The sequence below is a fragment of the Macaca nemestrina genome, chromosome 7 (genome assembly GCF_043159975.1).
Source record: "Macaca nemestrina isolate mMacNem1 chromosome 7, mMacNem.hap1, whole genome shotgun sequence".
Lineage (NCBI taxonomy): Eukaryota > Metazoa > Chordata > Mammalia > Primates > Cercopithecidae > Macaca > Macaca nemestrina.
In genome coordinates, this window is record NC_092131.1 from 7,923,450 (window position 1) to 7,946,426 (window position 22,977).

A 22,977-nucleotide genomic window follows, 5' to 3' on the forward strand; every position below is an offset into this window, starting at 1 on the left:
CCCCCCCCACACCCTGCCCTCGAGTCTTCTGGTGAGTATTTATCAGCATTTACAGATGAGGAAATTACCCAAGACTGAAAAAGAAATCATCCAAAAAAAAAAAAAAAATTAGAACAATTACCAGAGCTCACCCAGAGCTAGAAACAGTCCCTGATGCCCTGACACCATCAGGCAGAGTGGGAAAACCTCATACTCCACAGCCTCATGGAAGGAGAGAACTCAGAGGATGTTGCCCAAGACTAAACCCTACTCTGGTCCGCAGAACAAACTTAAGAGCAAGACCAAAAGGATCCAAATGTCTCCAAGTAACCACCCGCAGTACAAAGCTCCAAATATTTATGGGAATTCAAAATATCCAGCACCCAACAAGGCAAAATTCACAATGTCTGACCTCCATGAAAAAACAACTGGACATTTAAAGATGCACAAAAATATGGCCCAAAATAAAGAAAAGAATCAACCAAGCAAAACTAACCCAGAAATAACACAGACAATAGGATTAGTAGACAAGAACAATTAAATAGTGATTATGACTATACTATATACATTCGACATCATACTGCAAGTCCTAGCTAGTGCAATAAATCAAGAAAAGGAAGTAAAAGGTATACAGACTGGGAAGGAAGAAACAGAACTGTTTGCAGATGATATAAATGTCTATGTAGAAAATCCCGGCCGGGCGCGGTGGCTCAAGCCTGTAATCCCAGCACTTTGGGAGGCCGAGACGGGTGGATCACGAGGTCAGGAGATCGAGACCATCCTGGCTAACACGGTGAAACCCCGTCTCTACTAAAAATACAAAAAAAAACTAGCCGGGTGAGGTGGCGGGCGCCTGTAGTCCCAGCTACTCGGGAGGCTGAGCCAGGAGAATGGCGTGAACCCGGGAGGCGGAGCTTGCAGTGAGCTGAGATCCGGCCACTGCACTCCAGCCTGGGCGACAGAGCGAGACTCCGTCTCAAAAAAAAAAAAAAAAGAAAATCCCAAAGAATTGACCAAAAAAAACCTCTTACAACACTGTTACATGATACGAGGTTAACACAAAAAAGTCAACTACTTTCCTACAAACCAGCAATGAACAATTGGAATTTGAAATTTAAAACACAATGGCATTAATAGTACCAGAAATGAAATAGGTGCATATAAATCTAACAAAATATTCACAGGATTTATATGTAGAAAACTAAAAAATAGTAATAATAAAAGAAATTAAAGAAGTTCTAAAGAAATGGAGAGATATTCCATGTTCATGGATTAGAAAACTCATTACTGTTATGTCAATTCTTCTCAATTTGATTTACAGATTCAATGCACTCCCAATCATAATCCCAGCAAGCTATTTTATAAATATCGACAAAGTGAATTTAAAGTTTATATGCAAAAGCAAAAGACCCAGAATAGCCAACACAAAACTGAAGAAAAGTAAAAAGCTGGAGAACTGACACTACCTGACTTTAAGACTTATGAAGCTATAGTAATTAAGACATCATGTAATTGGTGAAAGAACAGACACACAGATCAACGGAACACAGAGTCCAGAAACAGACCCACACAATACAGTCAACTAGTCTTTGACAAATGAGCAAAGGCAATTAAACAGAGAAAGGATAGTATTTTCAGCAAATGGTGTTGGAAGTATTAAATGTCCACATGCAAAATAATGAATCTAGACACAAACCTTATACCTTTCACAAATACTAACTCAAATTAGATAGAAAGGAAAATTAGAAAGTATTTCTAACTGAATGAACATAAAAACACAGCATATCAAAATTTGTGAGATGTCGCTTAGAAAGAAATTTATGTCACCCAACATCAAGATTAGAAAAGAAGAAAGGAGAAGGAAGTAGGGGTAGGCGGATGGGGAAGGAATGATTTCAGCATCCACTTAAGAAAACCAAACCTTCAGGAACCCAAAGTATGCAAGAAAAAAGGAAGCAATATGCATTAGAGCAAAAATCAATGAAACAGGAAAAACACTGGAGAAAATTGATGGAACGAAAAGCTAGCTCACTGAGAAAATAAATAAAATTTGCAAACCTATAGCCAAATTGATCAAGGGAAAAAAAGAGAAAGGACATAAAATATCAGTATCAGAAATAAGAGAACTGACATTACTACAGATATATATTGAAAGGATAAATATTTTTAAAAACTTTATGCCAATAAATTCAATAACTTAGATAAAATATACACATTCTTGAAAGAAAAAAAAGTACCAAAGCTCATGCAAGAAGAAACAGATCTAAAGAGTCTTATTAAAGAAATAGAATTTGTAGTTAAAAACCTTTCCACAGGCTGGGCACGGTGGCTCACACCTGTAATCCCAGCACTTTGGGAGGCCGAGGCAGGCGAATTGCTTGAGCTCAGGAGTTTGAGACTGGCCTGGGTAACAAATAAAAACCACATCTCTACAAAAAAAAAAAAAAAAAAAAAAAAATTAGCTGGGTGTGGTGGTGCACATCTCTAGTCCCAGCTACTAGGGAGGCTGAGGTGGGAGGATTGCTTGAAGCCAGGAGGTAGAGGTCGCAGTGAGCCAAGATCACTCCACTGCACCCCAGCCTGGGCATCAGAGTCACACCCTTTCTCAAAACAAAACAAAAACAAACACAAAATATTTCCACAAATCACTGACAACCTCACTGGTGAATTCTACCAACTATTTCAGGAAAAAATAATATTAATTGACACAAACTCTTTCAGATAACTGATAAGGAGGAAATATTTCTCAACTCATCTATTAGGCCAGTATTACTCTAATATCAAAATCAGACAAACACATTCCAAAAAAAGAAAACTTCAGCCCAATATCCTGCATGAAAATAAATGCAGGCTGGGCACAGCGCTTCACACTTGTAATCCCAGCACTTTGGGGGGCCAAGGCAGGTGCATCACCTGAGGTCAGGTGCTCGAGACCAGCCTAACCAATATGGTGAAATCCCATCTCTACTTAAAATACAAAAATCACCTGGGCAAGGTGGCGTGTACCTGTAGTCCCAGCTACTCAGGAGGCTGAGAGAGGAGAATTGCTTGAACTGGGAGGCGGAGCTTGCAGTGAGCCGAGACTGCACCACTGCACTCCAGCCTGGGTGACAGAGCAAGACTCTGTCTCAAAAAAAAAAAAAAAAAGCAAACATTCTTAAAATTTTAGGAAATCATTCAAATATCAATGTAATCTGTATTTACAGACTAAAAAAGAAAAATGAGGTAATCAGGTCAATAAATGCAGAAAAAGCATTTGACAAAATCCAATATCCATTTCTGATAAACACTCAGTAAACTAGGAATAGAAAAGGACTTCCTCAATCTGATGAAGGGTGACTATAGAACACTTACAACAAATATCATACATTTCAATATTATCTTGGAGGTTTTAGTCAGTGAAAAATAAAAAGAAATATAAGCTCTCTAGATTAGAAAGGAATAAGTAAAACTGCCTTTGTTTGCAAATGACATGGCTGCCCGACTAGAAAATCAAAGGAATCCACAAAGAAGTTACTAGAACTAATAAGTTTATCAAAGTTGTAGGATAGAATATCAAGACATAAAAATCAATTGTATTTTTATACACTTGCACCAAAAAATTGGGACTATTTACATTACCAAAAATATGAAATGCTCAGGGATAAGTATGACAAAAGATGTTCAACATCCACACAACAAAAAGTAACACTGCTTTTACTCTCAGAAAACACTGCTGAGAGAAATCAAAGAAGGCTTAAATAAACAGAGAGATATACTGCATCTGCGGATTGCAAGACTCACTGTTGTTAATTACTGTTAAGCTAACATTTTTCCCTACAGAAAAATTTAATGTATAGATTCAATGCAATCAATAAAAATCCCGGCAGGATTTTTGTAGAAACTCAGTAGCAGATCCCAAAATGTATATAGAAATGCAAAGGACCTAGACTAGCCAACACAACTTTGAGAAAGGGCAAAGTTGAAAGACTTAACACTGCCCAACTTAAGTGACAGTCATCAAGACAATGTGGTAATGGTGTAAATAGATCAACAGAATAGAGAGTTAAGAAACAGACCGATACATTTATGGGCAACTGATTTTTACCAAAAGTACAAAGGCATTTCAGTAGAGAAAAGACAATCTTTTCAACAAATTAGGCTGGAACAATTGCATATCCATACCCACACACACAAAAGAACCTCAATCCATACATTGCACCATATGCAAAAAATTAATTCAAAATGGATCACAAACCTAAAAGCAAGACACAAAACTATAAAACTTGTGGAAGAAAACTGAGGAGGAAATCTTTATGACCTTGGTTAGGCAAAGATCTCATAAATATGACAGCAAAACCCGAATCCATAAAAACAAAACAAAACTTACTGGGTACTATGCTCACTACCTGGGTGTCAGAATCAACCATACCCCAAACCTCAGCATCATGTAATATAACAACCTGCACGTGTACCCCTTGAATCTAAAATAAAAGTTGAAATTATTTTTTAAAAAAGAAAAAATGGCAAATTAGATTTAAGAACTTCTGCTTTTCAAAAGACACTGTTAAGACAGTGAAAAGATAAGCCACAGAACAAGAGAAAATATTTACAAATCACATATCTGATAAAGAACTTGTATCCAGAATATATGAAGCACTCTCAAAGCTCAACAAGAAAGTAAATAACCCAATTTTAAAATGAGGCAAAAGATCTAACAGAGACTTGGCCAAAGAAGATATACAGATGGCAAATAAGCATATCAAAAGGTGCTCAACATCATTAGTCATTAGGGAAATGCAAATTAAAACTGAAATGAGTTATCACCTCGCGCCCGTTAGAAGGTCTAAAAATAAAAAGACGGACCACACCAAGTTTTGGTGAGCACGCGAATCAGCAATTGCATCTCTGACACGGCTGTGGGGATGTCAGGTGGTACAACCACTTTGGCAGACGGCTAAACACACACCCACTATTGAGTCCGGCCATTCCATGCCCAAGTATTTCCCCAAGAGACATGAAAGCCTCTCTCCATACAAAGACATGGACACAAATGTTAAAAGCAGCTTTATTTGTAATAGCCAAAAACTACTGGGACATTTGGGAAACAGCCCAAATGTCCATCAACAAGTAAATGGATAAACAAACTGTGGTAGGTCCATACAATGGCACCCAGCGATAAAAACATATTAACACTGATACAAGCAACAGCACGGATGAATATCAAAATTGTGCTGGCTGAAAGCAGCCAGAAAATAGAGTACATTCTGTATGGTTCCAGCTACATAAGATTACACAAAATGCAAACTAATCAATAGTGACAGGTCAGTGATTAGAGTGGAGGGGGGCAGGGAGGGCTGACAAAGGGGCACAAAGAAACTTTAGGGGCAGTGAACATCTTCATTATCTTGATTGTGGTTATGGTCTCATGAACATATACAGATGTCAAAACTTATCAAATTGTTCATTTAAATATGCTCAGATTATTATAGGTTGATACCTCAAGAAAGCTTTTTTGTTAAGGGGAGGAAGCAGCAAAGAAAATCGCATCATTCAGTAAAAAAATCAAAAGAAAAAAAAGTGTATATTTGTTAATGATTTCAGCAAACCTACTCAACTGTTGGAAGATACCATAAATCCTTCATGGAATGAGGCAGGATATTAAAAATAAGAAAATATTCAGTTTGGACAAAGAAAAAAAGATGTATTGAACTGTGTTTGGATCTATAGGTTGCAGCAGATTTTTTTCTTAATGAACTAGTTCATTTAAGAAAAGAGAAAATAGTTATATTCCAGGCCAGTACTACTACATATTTCAGCAGCCAGCACAGAAGTGTATGCCTCCCACCATTTTACTCTCTTAGAATAGCTTTCAAAATCCCACTGAAAATTCCTCATGCCAGATTCCACACAGGATGAGAAGCCCTGGCCCACAGCTGCTGATGCAGCAACAGGAGTGATGCCAGTGAGCCCAACGATGCGGGCAGGGGTCCCCTACCAACGCCTTTCCAGGGTACCTGTCCCCGGTCCCTGGAGCAGCTGCACTTTCTTCTGGCTCTCTTTCCATTATAGTTCAGGGAGTGAGACTACGACTGGATGATCAATGGAATCATTTTGCGGAATATTCAGATCTACCCAAGAAAACATTTGCCTTTCCACTTCAAAGCCATGCTCCAAATCCCACACCGAAATACACCGGAAAACACTGCTCAGAGTACGTTAACAAAACATTAGCACTTTTCAAAGAGCATTCACATAACACGAATTGACAATCTAGTTCTCTAATTTTTAAAATACACTTGAAAAGGATCTGAGTTGTTGAATTTTCCAGAGTGAAAATTTGGAATTCAGAGAGGCACTAGAGGGCCCTTAGATGACACAGGACAGTATTCTTGAACCAGGTGACACTGGTGGCTGAGTTTTAAAGAATCAAAAGGAGTTGGTCAAAGAGAGAAAAGGGGCATCTGACAAAGGGCCCGGTCTGGACAGTGGTCCCACATTATCGGCATTCTGATTCTTTGAGTACTATTTGAAGTTTAAACCAAAACGGGCACAGTGGCTCACACATGTAATCCCAGGAATTTAGGAGGCTGAGGTGGGCGGATCACCTGAGGTCAGGAGTTTGAGACAGGCCTGGCCAACATGGTGAAACCCCGCTCTACTAAAAATACAAAAATTAGCTGGGGGTGGTGGCGGGTGCCTGTAATCCCAGCTACTCGGGAGGCTGAGGCAGGAGAATCACTTGAACCTGGGAGGTGGAGGTTGCAGTGAGCCGCGATCGCACCACTGCACTCCAGCCTGGGTGACAAGAGCTAGACTCTGTCTCAAAAAAAAAAAAAAAAAAAAAAAAGCAAAACATGATGTTACAAAAAGTGCAAAAAAAGCCAAGAAAGCAGGAGGGAAGAGGAATCAATGATTAAAATAACATTGTCAATCCAGCACCGTCAGAGAATAAGCTTCCTAGAAAGCCAGGTATTAGCAAGGGTCCACCCTTTCAAGTAGCACCCTTTTTTCTTTCAACTATTTTGTTCAATAACAAAAAGATAAACAACCCAATTTCAAAATGAGCAAAGACCTTAAATAGATGTTTCTCTAAGAAGATATACAAATGGCCAGTAAGCGCATGAAAAGACGCTCAACATCACTGGTCATTACAGAAATGCAAATTAAAGTCATAATGAGCTACTCCTTCACACATACTAGAATGGCTTTCATAAAAAAAAAATGAAAATAACAAGCATTGGCAAGAATGAGGAGAAATTAGAACCCTCTTGCACTGCTGGTAGGAATGTAAAATGGTACAGCCATTATGGAAAACAGTTTGGCAGATCCTCAAAAAGTTAAACATAGGATCACCATATGATCTGGCAATTCTACTCCTAGGTAGACACACAATAGAACTGAAAACAGGGGCTTGAACAGATATTTCAAAGCTATGTTCAAAACAGCATTATTCACAATAGCCAGAGGTGGAAACGACCCAAGGGTCCGGGGATGGATGAACGGAGAGGCACAATGGGGCCTATCCACAGAATGGAATATTATTTGGCCATAAAGGAATATAGTTCTGGGAAGCAGATGGAACTTGAAAATATTATGTTAAGTGAAATAAACCAGTCACAAAAAGACTAGTATTATATGAGACAAATATTATATTTCATCTAAGTCACTACTACAGAGTTAAGATGAGATACACAGAGTAGGCAAATTCAGAGACAGAAAGCAGACTGCAGGTTACCAGGGGCTGGGAGGCGGGAAGAATGGGGAGATGCTGCTTCGTGAGTACTGAGTTTCAGTTTGGGGTCATGAAAATTTTGGAAGTAGATAGCAGTGATGGTTGCACAATATTGTGAATGTAATTAATGTCATTGAATTTGTACACTTAAAATGGTTAAAATTACAAATTTTGTTACATATATTTTACCACAATTTAAAAATAACAAAATAATTCAACCATTTTGAAAGATTGGCTTTCAAGAAAGTGATATATTCATTCATGTGTTCACTCAACAAGCAATAATGAAGAAAACCTTCTGGGCCAGAGTCTTTGTGGGGCGCGGGAAAGACGCTGTCACTCATGAGAGTGCAACAGCAAAGAAACAGGCAGAGCTTCTTCCAGAGGCACCAAGAGGGGCCCTGGATGACATAGGAAAGGATTCTTGGTGCAGGTGACACTGGTGGCTGGGTTTTAAAGAATTAAAAGGAGTTGGTCAAACAGAGAAGAAAGGTCACCCAAAGAAGGGCCCAGTCTGTACAGTGGCTCCCATTAACCACAGAGGATACATTCCAAGACCCCCAGGGGATTCCTGGAACTGTGGACGGCACTGAACCCTATATACACTCTGCTTTTTCCTAGACAGTTGAACAACATTGGTTTGAATTGTGTGGATCCACTTCTATGTGGATTTTCTTCTGCTTCTGCCACTCCTAAGACAGCAAGAGCAACGTCTTCCTCCTCCTCAGCCTACTCAACGTCAAATGATGAGGATGAAGACCTTTATCATGACCCGCTTCCACGAACAGAATAGTAAACACATTTTCTCTTCCTTATGATTTTCTTAATAACATTTTCTTTTCTCCAGCTTACTTGAAGAATACAGCATATAACACATGTAACATACAAAATACGTGTTAATCCACTGTTTATGTTATTGGTAAGACTTCTGGTCAACAGTAGGCTATTTGTAGTTAACTTCCGGGGAATCAAAAGTAGATTTGCAACTGTGTGGGGGTTAGCACCCCTAACCCCTATATTGTTCAAGGGTCAAGTGTATATGTATACCTATGGTGACCTATGATGGTGTTTAATTCATAAATTAGGCACTGTAAGACATTAAGTAATAATAAATAACTAATAATAAAATAGAACAATTAAAACAGTATGCCAGCATCACTACACTTGAGCTTTGAGGCCACTACTGGTAAAATAAGGGTTCCCTGAACACAAGAACTGTGACACCATGACAGTCATTTGATAATGGAGACTCCTACGAAGTGACTCATGAGTAGGGGCGTCTACAGTGTGGGTACGTGGGACAAAGGGATGAAAGCAGACAGCACGAAGTTTCATCCTGCCACTCAGAATGGCATACAATTTAAAACTTAGAAATTGCTTATTTCTGGAATTTTCCATTTAATATTTTCAGACTGCAGCTGACTGTGGGTAACTGAAACTGCAGAAAGAAAAACTGTGAGTAAGGGAAGACTGCTGTGTAAGAATAGCTAACAGAAATATTCAAAACAAAAGAGCTAACAAGCATCTGTACTTTTCAAATAAAATGAAATATTGTTGGGTAACACATACAAGACTAGAATCATAACAAGAAAGAACTCTAACTCTCAAACATCTATGAAATGACCTTAGATCAAGACCTAGACTGCAAGCACACCGAAAACCTCAATTCCCTCCATTTCATTCACAGGCAAGAATCCTGCAGAGACAGGGTTCATATCATACACCAACCATCGAATCTACCGCACCCAAACACCCTGTCGGGTGTTCACGGGACTAATGCCTGCAGGTCCGCACGCTCTACAGCGGCATGTTAGCTTGCTAGGGCTGCCACAACAAAGTACTGCAGACTAAGGGGCTTAAACAATCCTAAAGGCTGGACATCTGAGATCAAGCTTAGCTTCCTGAGATCAAGGTCAGCAGGGTTTGTTTCTTCTGAGGCCTCTCTCACTGGCCACCTTCTCCCTTTCAGGGGGTCGTCCTCCTCTACATGTCTAAGTCTTATCTCCTCTCTAATGGCCACCTTTTAACTTAATCACCTCTTTAAAGACCCTATTTCCAAGTACAGTCACGTTCTGAGGTACTAGGGTTAGAGAGTCAACACACGAACTTGGGGTAACACAGGTAAGCCCATAACAGAGGGTATTCATAGTACTCGTGCCTACTGGACCCGGATACGCTGCAAGGGTATTTGCATACTACTTGTTGCTTACTAGGTGCCCCTACTCTGCCGGGGTACTTCGAGTACTCATACCAGCTACGCTGCCAGGGTACTCACAATACTCACAACCGGCGAGGTCCAGTTACACTAGTTTCTTCTGAGGCCTCTCTAGCTGTCCATCTTCTACCTGTGTCTTCAGGTGGTCATCCCCCTCTACGTGTCTGTGACTAATCTCCTCTTCTTATAAGGACGCTAGTCAGACTGGATTAGGGACCAGGGTTAGTTTCTTCTGAGGCCTCTCCCGCTGGCTGTCTTCTCCCTGTGTCTTCAGGTGGTCACCCCCTCTACATGTAAATACCCCCCAGAGTATTTACAGTCTGCAAATGGCTTCCTGGGACTGCCTGCAGCACTGCTGTGTTTATTCTGCACTTAGTATGTGTACAAAATCTGGCACTGAATGAATGAAAAAAAATAAACGGATGACTTGACTGACACCCTCAACTAGCGGAAGCCAGTATCTGGAACTGCCTCGAATAGTCTCCGTGTGCTGAGCTCCATCCCACTCTGTCCCTAGTCAAGATGAAGTCCTTTGTTGTGTAGAATATTCCAGTCCTGATGAAGTCCTACCATGAGTTCTGTGCCTGACTTGTTCTACTCCTTGGTAGCAGTGTGGATTTAATCACATTTATGACATGCATGGAATTCTTCAACAGTCTAGTCTTTTTTTGACCTAAGAAGCAAGGTGATGCTAAAATATTTTTTCCCCCAAGAAGCAACGTGATGCTAAAATTGGACCCTCCCATGGTGTTACACAGCAGTGGCATTAGTCAATGAACAAAGAAGTGTCCATTCACAATGAGGCAGGGCTCATTCTCACAGGCCCATGGGGAACTGTGGAAGGCTGTGGCGTGCTGCTGAAGGAATGATCCTCCGGTGATCAAACTTGAGCCCTTGGAGGAGTGAGTTGGCAAGACTAGAATTCTAACCCTTCTTGGGAGTTGTACAGTGCATCCACATAATTTAGTCCTATCCCTTTCTTGCTCAAAATCAATGCACAGGGCTGGGCGCAGTGGCTCATGCCTGTAATCCCAGCACTGCGGGAGGCTGAGGCGGGTGGATCACATGAGGTCAGGTGTTTGAAACCAGCCTGGCCAACATGGCAAAATCCCGTCTCTACTAAAAATACAAAAATTAGCAGGGCATGGTGGTGCATGCCTGTAATCCCAGCTACTCGAGAGGCTGAGACAGGAGAATTGCTTGAACCTAGGAGGAGGAGGTTGTGGTGAGTCGAGATCACACCACTGCACTCCAGCCCGGGTGACAGAGCAAGACTCCATCTCAAAAAAGATAAAATAAATAAATCAATGCACAGAAGCAGACTTTAAATGCTAAAGACTTTCAAGACATACAAAGGTCAACCTCACAAGAACTCACATGAAGCCAACACAATTGCCTACTGTTGTACAATGGCCCACCAAAGTTTTCTTGCAGTGGTAAGCATGGATCTCAGCTTGCTTACTGTAAAGTTCAGAGGCAAGACTGTAAAAAGTCACTGCTTCAGAGATGCCTTATATCTAAAATGAGTTCTTTTACATGAAAAAACCTTCCCTTATGTCCTCTCCAAGCATATTCACCTCGACTGCTCCCTTTGCAGTCTACGAGCGCTCCTAAGGATAAATCTGTGGTATCTAAGTGGAAATACATGGCAAGGGGCTGGGGCCAGTTATGAACTCAGTAAACTCGCAATAAGCACCTATTATAGTGCTTAGCGTGGCTCCAGGTGGTAAGAATAACAGTTCCTATCCTTCAGGAGTTCAGAGGCTGACAGGAAAAACACAGAAACATACATTTCCATAGACCAGGGTGAGGCTGAAGACAGATGAACATAAGGCCTGGGACAGAGAAGACAAAGAGATGTGGTAGAAAGGGCTGAGTCTCGAGTCAGGACACTCAGTTCTGCCCCTTGATAGTATATGATCTTGGGCAGTAGCTTGATCTCTCTGAGGTACGTTCCACCCACAATCCCACTACTGGGTATCTATCCAAAGGAAATGAAATCATTATATCAAACAGACATCGGCACCCGCATGTTCATCACAGCACTATCACAACAGCAAAGTCACGGAATCAATCTAAGTGTCTATCAACGAAGGACTGGATAAAGAAAATGTGGTGGCCGGGCGCGGTGGCTCAAGCCTGTAATCCCAGCACTTTGGGAGGCCGAGACGGGCGGATCATGAGGTCAGGAGATCGAGACCATCCTGGCTAACACGGTGAAACCCCGTCTCTACTAAAAATACAAGAAAATTAGCCGGGCGAGGTGGCGGGCGCCTGTAGTCCCAGCTACTCGGGAGGCTGAGGCAGGAGAATGGCGTGAACCCGGGGGAGCGGAGCTTGCAGTGAGCCGAGATCGCGCCACTGCACTCCAGCCTGGGGCACAGAGCAAGACTCCGCGTCAAAAAAAAAAAAAAAAAAAAAAAAAATGTGGTGGCCAGGCATAGTGGCTCATACTTGTAATCCCAGCACTTTGGGAGGCCAAGGTGGGAGGATCATTTGAGCCCAGGAGTTCGAGAACAGCCTGGGCAACATAGTGAGATCCCCGTCTCTATAAAAAATACAAAAACTAGCTGAGTGTGGTGGCACACACCTGTAGTCCCAGCTACTTGGCAGGCTGAGGTGGGAGTATCACTGGAACCCTGGAGGCAGAGGTTGCAGTGAGCTAAGACTGCGCCACTGCACTCCAGCCTGGGAAACAGAGCAAGATCCTGTCTCAAAAAAATAAAAATGACCCTGGAATATTACACGGCCATAAAAAAGAATGAAATCATGTCTTCTTTAGCAACATGGATGGAACTGGAATCCACTATTCTAAGTGCAATAACTTAGAAACAGAAAATTCAATACTGCATGTTCTTACTGATAAGTGGGAGCTAAACAGCAGTCCACATGGACATGCAGTGGAATAACAGACACTGGAGGCTCCAAAAGGGTGGAGGGTAGGAGGGGGTGAGGATTGAAAATCGCCTATTGTGCTCACTATGGGGTCCACTGTTCAGGGTACAGCGTTCAGGGTACAGTGTTCACCATTCCAGCGACAGGTTCACCAGAAGCCCAAACCTCACCGTTACGCAGTATGTCCATGTAACAAACCTATCTGCACTGTACCCCCAAGGCTATTTTTACAAGAAGAAAAAAAAAAGAAATTTTCACTGATAAGACCTGAAAAGCTACTGACTGTGTTGAGGCCAATTACTGACATATATACGTGTGCACATAGTACGGTATGCAGGGATCCAGGCTATTTCATTGATTCTGATTTGCATTTCCCTAATAAAAATGTGATGCATCTAAAAAATAAATAAATAAGACACAGAGGAAACCTGGTGAGAACAACACTTAGCACATAGAGGAGAGTGAGGATTACAGACGGTGCATGGAGCCGGGTGCAGTCACTCACGCCTGTAATCTCAGCACTTCGGGAGGCTGAAGTGGGTGTTTGAGATCAGCCAGACCAACATAGTGAAACCCCGTCTCTACTAAAAAATACAAAAAATTAGCTGGGCGTGGTGGCAGGCGCCTGTCATCCCAGCAACTAGGGAGGCTATGCAGGAGAATCGCTTGAATCCGTGAGGCAGAGGTTGCAGTGAGCTGAGATCGCGCCACTGCACTCCACTCTAGCCTGGACAAGAGCAAGACTCCAACTAAAAAAAAAAAAACAAAAAAAAAACAGAGAGATGATGCATGGCAAAGTCCTTGGGGCCTAGTAGCTACTCAATACACCACAGCTGTTGTTACTTTAGCCTGAAAGAATCAGGGAAAGCTTCCTGGAAGAAATGGCACCTGACTCCAGTTTAAGTAGAGAGATATCAAGTGATAGCCAGGCTACACACTCGGTCCCTTCAGTCACTGTTTTAGTTCTTCAGCGTACTCAACCCTCCAGGGAACCCTCTTGTTTACTTATCTGCTTACTTGCCCACTGTCCCTCTCCCACCAGAATGCGAGGACTTGTTTTGTTGGTTTGTTGTCTTCACCACTCTTTCCCAGAGCCTAGAAGTGGGCTTGGCATCCTGGAGACACTCAATCTATGCAGGAAGAATTAACGAACACGCTGTAGTACTTTCATAGTCCAGACTCTAACCAGACATTGGTTCATTTATTTCTACAATGATCAAGACTGTTAGGATAGGTATTATTTGATACTTGATCCAATTTTATAGATCATAGAAATTCAGGCTAAGAGAGAATGTCCAGACCCGAAGTGTAATCTAGGCCCTATGACACTAAGCCTGGTGACCCTCCTGCAACACTGCACTCTACCAGAAATGCCTGGTTCTGATGGCTCAGTGGGGACACAGCCACAGTGTGGCCAGGGCAAGGCCAACACCACCCACGTGCAGGGCAGATGCTACTGTGAACCAGGAACTAGCACGAGCAGAAGAAAAGAAGCTACTCTGCCAGTAGCAGGGTCTTTTAAGTGGCAATTTTATTAAAAGAAATTGAGTCTGGATGACAAGCAGCTAGTTACACATCATAAGCCGGCCATCCCACCCCACCCTGGAACCGGAGGGCATGGCAGGATCCCGCATCTCAAACCAGAGGGCACAGGGGGCCGGGTCTTCTTCCCGGAAGAGATGGCTCTGTAGGGCCGGGCGCTTAGGCTTGCTGGAACCCACACTTGTCAAAGCATTGACACCCAGTGTGTATCCAGAAAACACAGATGGATTGGACTAGTGACAACAGCATGTCTGGTGGGGCAAAGCAGGCCAAAAAGAAGGCGTGCTAAAATAGGAAAAGACTGGAGAGACGGTTCAGCAGCCTGAGCGGGAACCAAAGAAATGGAAATAAGAAACACAACTGAAGAAAGGAGGAGTGTGGCTTTGGCTAGCAAAGCCCTTCCAAGTGGGCTTCCTCTACTGCCACCCCCTGCAGGCAAGTTTAAGTTCAATGGCCTTTCATGTGGGGCATGGGGATAATAAAGAAAAAAGAAATGGCAATTCTTGGCACAATCACTGGCTCTGAAAGTCCCAGTTCAAGAGGTATCAACTACAAGAGGGGCTAAGAAAGAAAATGAGAGAGACAGAGGGGGTGTGGAGAAATAATATAAATGAATATGAGAAAGATAAATCAAAGGAAGACAGGGAAGCTGCGGTACAGACCTTTATTTCCCTGCCCTCATCCTCCAGCTGGGGGCTCAACTTCCTCAGAGCAATGGTGAGAACAATAATGATTTTTAACCCTAGTTATATTACCATTCAAATCATATCTGTGAATGAAGCTTACAAATACAAAGAATTATTACTATTGTTATTCAAACAGCTGAGTGTTGTTAAATGATTATTCATCAGTTACCAGGGATTCCCCTCTCTCTCTCTTTCACTCACACACACACACAGCCATGTGCACATGTATTCTCATATATAGCACCTGCATTTGGTATTCAAAAACACCATTAACGATGGAGCTATGATCTCAAAAGGTGGAATTTAAAAAAAATATGTGTCCTAGGACACTAAGGACTCCTAACTATATTGAAGATATATGCAACCTGCCCTCTGGTAGGACACCAGAGCTTCCCTTTGCAATCATCTGCAACCACCTGGAGGGCTGCAAAATGCCTTTGTTCCAAAAAGAGCAACCGATCGGATCCCTCATCTCAGACATCAGGCTGGCTGGCTGCTGCTTATTCCACAGTCTTCCACAGCCACGTGGCAGCATTTGAAGCTGTGCTTCAACCTGCCTTCTTGATTTACTGCCCTCCTGATAGGGAGTGAACAAACACTCTAGCTATCTAACCACAGATACATTCCCTGCTAATGGTCTGTGGTTAGCCACAGAAGTACATTATAAAACCAACATATTAGCACACAGAAATGTACTTGTAGATCCTAATCTCAATGATGTTTAGATCCATTCCTATTCCATTTCATCATGTGTTGTCACACGGCATAGACACTCTAGAGGCAAAAGGGCTGGTGTCCCCTTCCTTCTGCCCAGGCTGGAGTGCAGTGGCACAATCTGCTTCTCCTGGAGCAGAAGGCAGCAGGTGTGACAAATGGAAAGAGTCCTGTATGTCAAAAGATGTGGAGTCAAATTACCCTGAACAAGTCACTCAGCCAGACCCAATTTCCTCACCTGTATCATATGGATAATGGTCTTGTTTTGCAAGGCTGCTGGGAGGCATTTTTTTTTTTAAGAGACAGAGTTTTTTTTTAAAAAGAGAGGGAGAGATGGTCTTGCTATGTTGCTCAGGCTGGTCTTGAACTTCTGGCCTCAAGTGATTCCCTCGTCTCAGCCTCTTAATAGCTGGGATTACAGGCATGAGCCACTTTACCAGGCTTGGAGAAGCTCAAATTTTAAAAAGCTTTATATAAAAGAAAGAAAAATTTAAAAGTTAATGTAAGGGGCTGGGCGTGGTGGCACAAACCTGTAATCTCAACACTTTGAGATGTTGAGGCAGGAGGACCGAATTCAAGACCAGCGTGGGCAACCAAGTGAGACCCTGTCTCAACAACAACAACAAAAGTAGCCAGGCATGGTGGCACATGCCTGCAGCCCCAGCCACGTGCACGCTAGCACTGCAAGCCCCAGGGGCTTGAGTCTGCAGTGAGCTATGACTGTACCACTGCACTCCGGCCTGGGTAGAGCAAGACCCTGCCTCCAAAAAAATAAAAAATAAAAAAGTAAATGTAAGAGGTCCTTCCGCAATAACCATGTTAGGCATCATCCAGCCTCTGCTTTAACCTTCAAATGCAATTGGGGGCAGGCACTTTCTAAGGCAAGCGGTTCCACTGTTTGAAAGTGTGTAGGCTTTTGAAAAATCTCAGCTGAAATCTGCCACGGGGCTTCCGTGTGCGCCTTCCCACCACATGGCTCCTCCTCCCATGCTTTTCCTCATCTCCTTGTAGAGGATGCGCTTCAGTTCAGTTTACAGCAACCGACTAGAGATGACAGTTGGACCTACGTGTTAATGGAGATGAACTAAAGCAAAATACAGCCTCAATTGGGAACCTGCCCCTGGATCCTTTACCTGATGTTAACACACCGGTATACAAGCTGTGGTTAGGAATTCGTTTGCGCACAGAAAAAGCACATTGGGATAATGGAAAAGTCATTACTCTGTATCTTTGGCTTGGTATTTTGCCTGCACTGTATATCTGATTGTGCACTGACCTGGTGTTCTAACCAAATGGTAAAACTATGATGCAGAAACCAGGGTGAGAAGATGTTGTGATGTCAAGATTCTTCTCTTCATCCTCAATAGTCTTCCCCTTGTAAGAGGCCAACTGCTGAGCACCGGCAACCAACAGTAAGGTCCAAGACGTACAGAAGCTTCCTCTCCGCTGAGCAACGCAGTTGAATGACCAGGCCTCTTAGGCTATACCGTCACTGATTACAAGTGAGAGCAACGTGCCATACAGTTCACTTTCAGTAACCACAGAACTAAAAGTATATCAATAAAACAAAATACTGTGTTAGCCCCTGCTCCCATGTAGAGGTAGAGCCAAAAAGCTTTAAGTAAAAATATGTAAAGATATATCAACTTCCACAACCACATAGCAGGTTGATAATAACCTTAAAACCCTTGCTGCCAAATTGCCTATATTCTGGAAGTTAGGATGGCTGGTATCAGACAGGAACATCCTCCAGACATGCTCAGCTCTTCCACTGGAACCCCCCAGGCCCTGAGTTATGGGGAAGTACTATTAATTGGTGGCCTAGGTGAGAAGCAAATTGCCTGTGTGTCACAAGCTCAGGGCTAAGAGTCATTTTATTTGGTTATTTTATTCTTCTTGATTTTAAAAGTGCAGAAGCACATTACACAAGATTTTCAAATGCAAAGAGAAACAGAAAGTAATTGTCAGCCCTCCCCCAGCCCAGTGAGGCTGGCTGCGTGGCGTGGGCCTGGGCGCTTCACTGAGGGATGCTGGGTGCGGGAGGCTGGGCTCCTGTTCCAGACCTGCCTTCTCCCCTCCCGTATCTGCTTCACCCTTCCCACCACAGAGGGAAACCTCCAGACAGAGCTTCCTGACACCAAGCTCTAAGACAAGAGTGAACACCTCCATCTTCCCTCTTCCCGTCACCGCAGGGCCAAGGAACAGATCTTGTCTAAACTTCACGTGCACGCTAGCACTTCTAACATCATTTCTGTCATGGCCACCCAACATAATGGAAATCGTCACTTGCAAAATTACCAGGACACCTTATTCCTATACAGAAAGGAGGGTTAATATTTCTGAGAACCATGAAACCATAGATGGGAAGGAAAAACCACCCTACTTTTAAAATAAAAATGTTCTGGTGGGAAAAGGAAATATAAACTGTAATTGGTATTTTTACCATCCTTTACAGACCTAAAGTCTGTGTGAGCTCAGGAACAAAATCGTATATTATCGTATAGGCTGTATTCTCATAAAATATCACATTTAGTATGTTACATTTAAAAGCATGTTCTGGCCGGGCACGGTGGCTCATGCCTGTAGTCCCCGCACTTTGGGAGGCCAACGTGGAAGGATGACTTGAGGCCAAGAGTTCAAAGACCAGTCTGGGCAACATAGCAAAACCCTGTCTCTAAAACAACTTTTTGAAAAACTTAGCCAAGCAGGGTGGTGCAAGCCTACAGTCCCAGCTACTCAGGAGGCTGAGGCATGAGGATCACTTGAGCTCAGGAGTTCAAGGCTGCAGTGAGCTATGATTGCACCACTATACTGAAGCGTGGGTTACAGAACAAGACCCTGTCTCTAAAAATCTAAATAAAATCAACAATTAAATTAATTTGAAAAGCATGTTCTGACCATATGGAGTTTAGTTGAGGAGTTAATGATTTAAAATTTTTCTCTGCTCTCCTCTGCAGATGTGAAGGACCAGGAAGATCCAGGCCTCAGGTTTCCTTCCTCCTAAAACCTGTGGCTTGCTTTGACTTCTCTCCTGACTTGAGCCCTGTGACTACAGTTGGCAAGTCCACACTCTCCTCCTGGGTGATCTCATCAACAAGGGGGCCCTCAACCACGACCGACACTGATGACTCCTCAACTGACACCGCAAGGCCAGAACCCTCTCAAGCCCCAGCTCTGACTCCTTCCGGACACTTTCGCCTGAAGATAGAGCGATGCACGCATATGTGTGTGAAAATGATACATGAAGTTCGCGTGGTCATCTTGCCTCTAATCCTCTTCCCACGCCCCTCACCTCTATGAAAGCACCACCGCGCAGCCATCAATCTACAGATCTTGGTGTATCTTTGACTGGTTCCATATTTTTTGCCCTCAACATGGAATCAATCATCAAATCCTGCCTATTTGAAATATCTGCAGATACAGGACATTAAATATCTTCTAAATATCCACACATTCACCTCCATTGTCACCTCCCTGGTTTGGGCCTGGGTGGTGCTTTCTGGGCTCCCGCAACAACCTCAACGGTTTATGCATCACTCTCATCACTCCCCATCCCATTCCTCTTCTTTACGTCTGAGTGATCCTTCCAAAGTGCAGATTCGATCACCTTCCATCCCTGCTTAACTCCTGTAGTGAATCTCCATTGTCCTTGGGACCTGGCCTCCCAAGGCCGATACTTCCTCGGCTCCCTCTTATCCCTGCGCCTCCACTCCCAACTCTTGTACTGCAGCCCTACTGAACTCTTTGTGGTTTCGTGAACAACACACACTCTTGCCTGCTTCCAAGCCTTTTCCCAAGCCACTCTATCTTCATGGAACACCTCCCCACTCTTCGTTACCTGGCTTTACTTCTACTTCTACCCTTCCAAGCTCAGTTCGGTGATACTTCCTCCAGGAAGCACCCCTCGTCGCCACCACTAGAAGACCAAGCTGGGCAGGGGGCTCCACCTACACTCTAACAGAGCATCCCTTCTGCTTACTGTGATCACGGCACTCACAAGAAGGTTTTGCAAGCATCTGTTTACTTGACCCCCTTCTCCATTAGACTGTGAGCTCCTTGCAGTCAGGGACTGTGCCATTCATCTGAGTATCCCCAGCACCTAGCACACCACCTGGCACAGAGTCGGCCCTCAAGGAATGTGCCGAATGAGGAACTTTCCAATACTCAACAGCAGCAGTTCTAAGTGTGGTCCACATACCCCTGAGTCCCTGAGACCCCTTCAGGCAGTCCCTGAGGTCAGAATTACGTCCACAACAATGCCAAGCTCTAATTTCCTTTGTTGTTGTGTGACACCTGCACTAATGCTGCAGGGGTCATGGTGGCGGCACCTGGGCTGCCTCAGCACCAGCCGAGGGCACCACGTTGCTGTGCTCTTCACTGCCACCTACAAGGAAGATGCCAAGTTCATAAACGAAGGCCTTTGATGATGCTGTAAGCAATATCAATTTTATTAAAGCTCAACCCTTGAGTACAGGTCTCTTTACAAAGCACTTTTGTGGCACACCAGCCAAACTAAGCACTGTGCAGTCAAGCTGTGAGCTTCTTTTCAGTGAACATCATTTTCACTTGGAAGAACAACTGATGGACAAACCAGGGTTCTTCACACCTGACTGTTCTATAATCATTTTCTCAAAAAAATGAATGTAGTGAGCCTGTCACTCCAGAAAAAAACAACTCACAGCATTTGCTGCCAAGGATAAAGTTGAGTTTTTCAGAAAGAAAGAACTTTGGAAAATTTGTACCAGCCTCTGTAAGCCTGACAGCTCTCCAACACCTAAATGCTGTTTTGATGACATTGGGGGTGGATATCAGCCCATGTGCTTTTTTGATATTGTGTAATGAAATATGTCACATTTGGAAGGTCTGCATAACTCAGAGAATCAATGTTCTGAAATAATCAAAGCACGGTGTTACAAAATCAAGCCTGGCGAAACAGCCATTTAAAAGGAAGACAGACCAAAAAGTTTGAGAACTGCTAACCTGCGTGGCAAAGTGAAGGACATGGAGTAAGAAGATGTCAGCCACACACAGCTCCATCCAAATGGACTCCTCCCTTCTCTGCGGCATCCACCACGCCTCTGGCAGTTAGAAATGGATCTTGCACTTGGATGTGGCAGTTGTACATTCCGGCTTAGGCCTTCTTCATTTCAAACGAAACATGCAACTTTCAAAATCGGACCAAACTAAGAAAATGTGGGTCAGAAGAAGACCTATGGACCAGGAATCCCGTTGCCACAGCAAGCTGAGCGAGGCATCCGTCCAGCCTCTAAGCTCCCGATGTCCTTATCTGTAGCACGAGGCCTACCTGCCTGCAAACAGACTGTGGCTGTGGGACTCAAATCAAATATGGGCTCAGTGCGGTGGCTCACACCTATAATCCCATCACTTTGAGAGGCCAAGACAGGCCAATCACCTGAGGTCAGGAGTTCAAGGCCAGCCTCACCAACATGGTGAAACCCCGTCTCTACTAAAAATAAAAAATTAGCCGGACATGGTGGTGGACGCTTGTAGTCCCAGCTACTCAGGAGGCTGAGCCAGGAGAATCGCTTGAGCCAAGGTGGTGGAGGCCGCAGTGAGCCAAGATCGTGTCACTGCACTGCAGCCTGGGCGACAGAGTGAGACTCCGTCTAAGTAAAATAAAATAAAATAAAATATGAGTGAAAGTACTTCTAGTCGGACCTCTCTGACCACAGAGGTAGCTCAGGCCATGCCTCAAGTTTTATCGGACAGCATTTGACATCAATTATAACTCTCCAAAAGGCAGGATTCCATTGATGAAAGTCAGTGACTAGAAAGTAAAACAATGTTCAAACATCTGTGCTCTGAAGAACAGCAGTTGCCGTATCTGAAGTGCTTGCTTCACAAGAATCTCCACATTCTTACCCCTGTCAGATTTCTATCTTCCAGGAGCCACCCTTTCTTTACCTCTGAGCATGACACAAGATGCTCATCTTGTAAGCATCTCTACGACAGAATCAAGGCTGATGTCACCAACGCAATTTACCTTTCAAGTCATAAAGAAACATCACAAACACCCTAAAAATCCCCTTTGCTCACAAAAACCCAACAAAGAGTAACTCAGAAATTTTCCTACTAATCTCCAGTTCTGCCATCCAATCAAAGCTGTTTTTCTAGAATGCAGAAAGTATTTACAAAGAGCTGCTACCATTTGCTCTCTAAAATAAAAAGCTATTCATCTTCATTTTAACAAAGTCAAAAAGAAACCATTGTTTGCAGAAGAAAAATAGATCAATTACAATTTTCTCTAAAATAAATCAATGTTAGTCATGACACAACAAGGGGGCATATCATTACACTATTAGAAGGTGTGCAGTTCTTAGAAGCCAAGCCTCGGCCAGGAGCGGTGGCTCATGTCTGTAATCCCAGGACTTTAGGAGGCTGAGGCGAGCGGATCATGAGGTCAGGAGATCGAGACCATCCCGGCTAACACGGTGAAATCCCATCTCTACTAATAATACAAAAAATTAGCCGGGCATGGTGGCGGGCGCCTGTAGTCCCAGCTACTTGGGAGGCTGAGGCAGGAGAATGGCGTGAACCCAGGAGGTGGAGCTTACAGTGAGCCGAGATCGCCCCACTGCACTCCAGCCTGGGCAACAGAGCAAGACTCCGTCTCAAAAAAAAAAAAAAAAAAAAAAAAAGCAGCAGCAGCCAAGCCTCACAGATCCCAGTTTTAGCATAAGGGGAAACTCAAGCTCGCAGATATCAAAATGACTAGGCAATGCTCAAGCCATGAGTATGGGCTCCACAGGAAGGTTCTGGAGTCACAAAAACCAGGCTAAATACTGGCTCTGCCCTCCCTAGCTGTGTGACCCTGAGTAATTCCGTTTCCCTCTCTGAGCTCAGCTGTTCTATCTGTAAATCCAAGGTAACCCAACCTACCCTCCAAGGATTACTGCAATAAATAAAGAGCATATATGTTACCGTAGTGCTTAGCACGAAGTCGCTGTAAGAATAACATCCACTGAGCCCCTGTCCTGCACGAGAGGACCTGCCTGTGGCCCCGGAAGATGTCTTATTGGCTACATGCTAACTGGTCCATTTGGGGTGGGATTCATTGGAGCCTCAGATGAGGTACGATACAAGCCTCTAACTGCTCTGTAAAATAACTTTAACTTGTAGTTTCACACAATCCATCATACAATCTATTCTTCGTTTTATAGTTTCATGACCTATTAATTTTAAAATGTTTTATAATAAAATACTTTCCAGCC

At 43.3% G+C, this 22,977-nt stretch overlaps 1 protein-coding gene across 12 annotated transcripts in view; it reads right to left on the reverse strand.

Moving 5' to 3' along the window:
• The window catches only part of LOC105467659 (EMAP like 1), a 209,636-nt gene that overhangs the window by 106,715 nt on the left and 79,944 nt on the right, over positions 1–22,977 (reverse strand). Inside the window, exon 1 of one of the 12 annotated variants that reach the window (XM_071099618.1) lies at positions 17,022–17,264. The exons of the other annotated variants lie outside the window; for them this stretch is intronic. The gene's annotated coding sequence lies outside the window, so the exon portion shown is untranslated. Of the gene's footprint in view, positions 1–17,021; positions 17,265–22,977 lie in introns of those variants that run through there. 12 annotated transcript variants of the gene reach the window in all.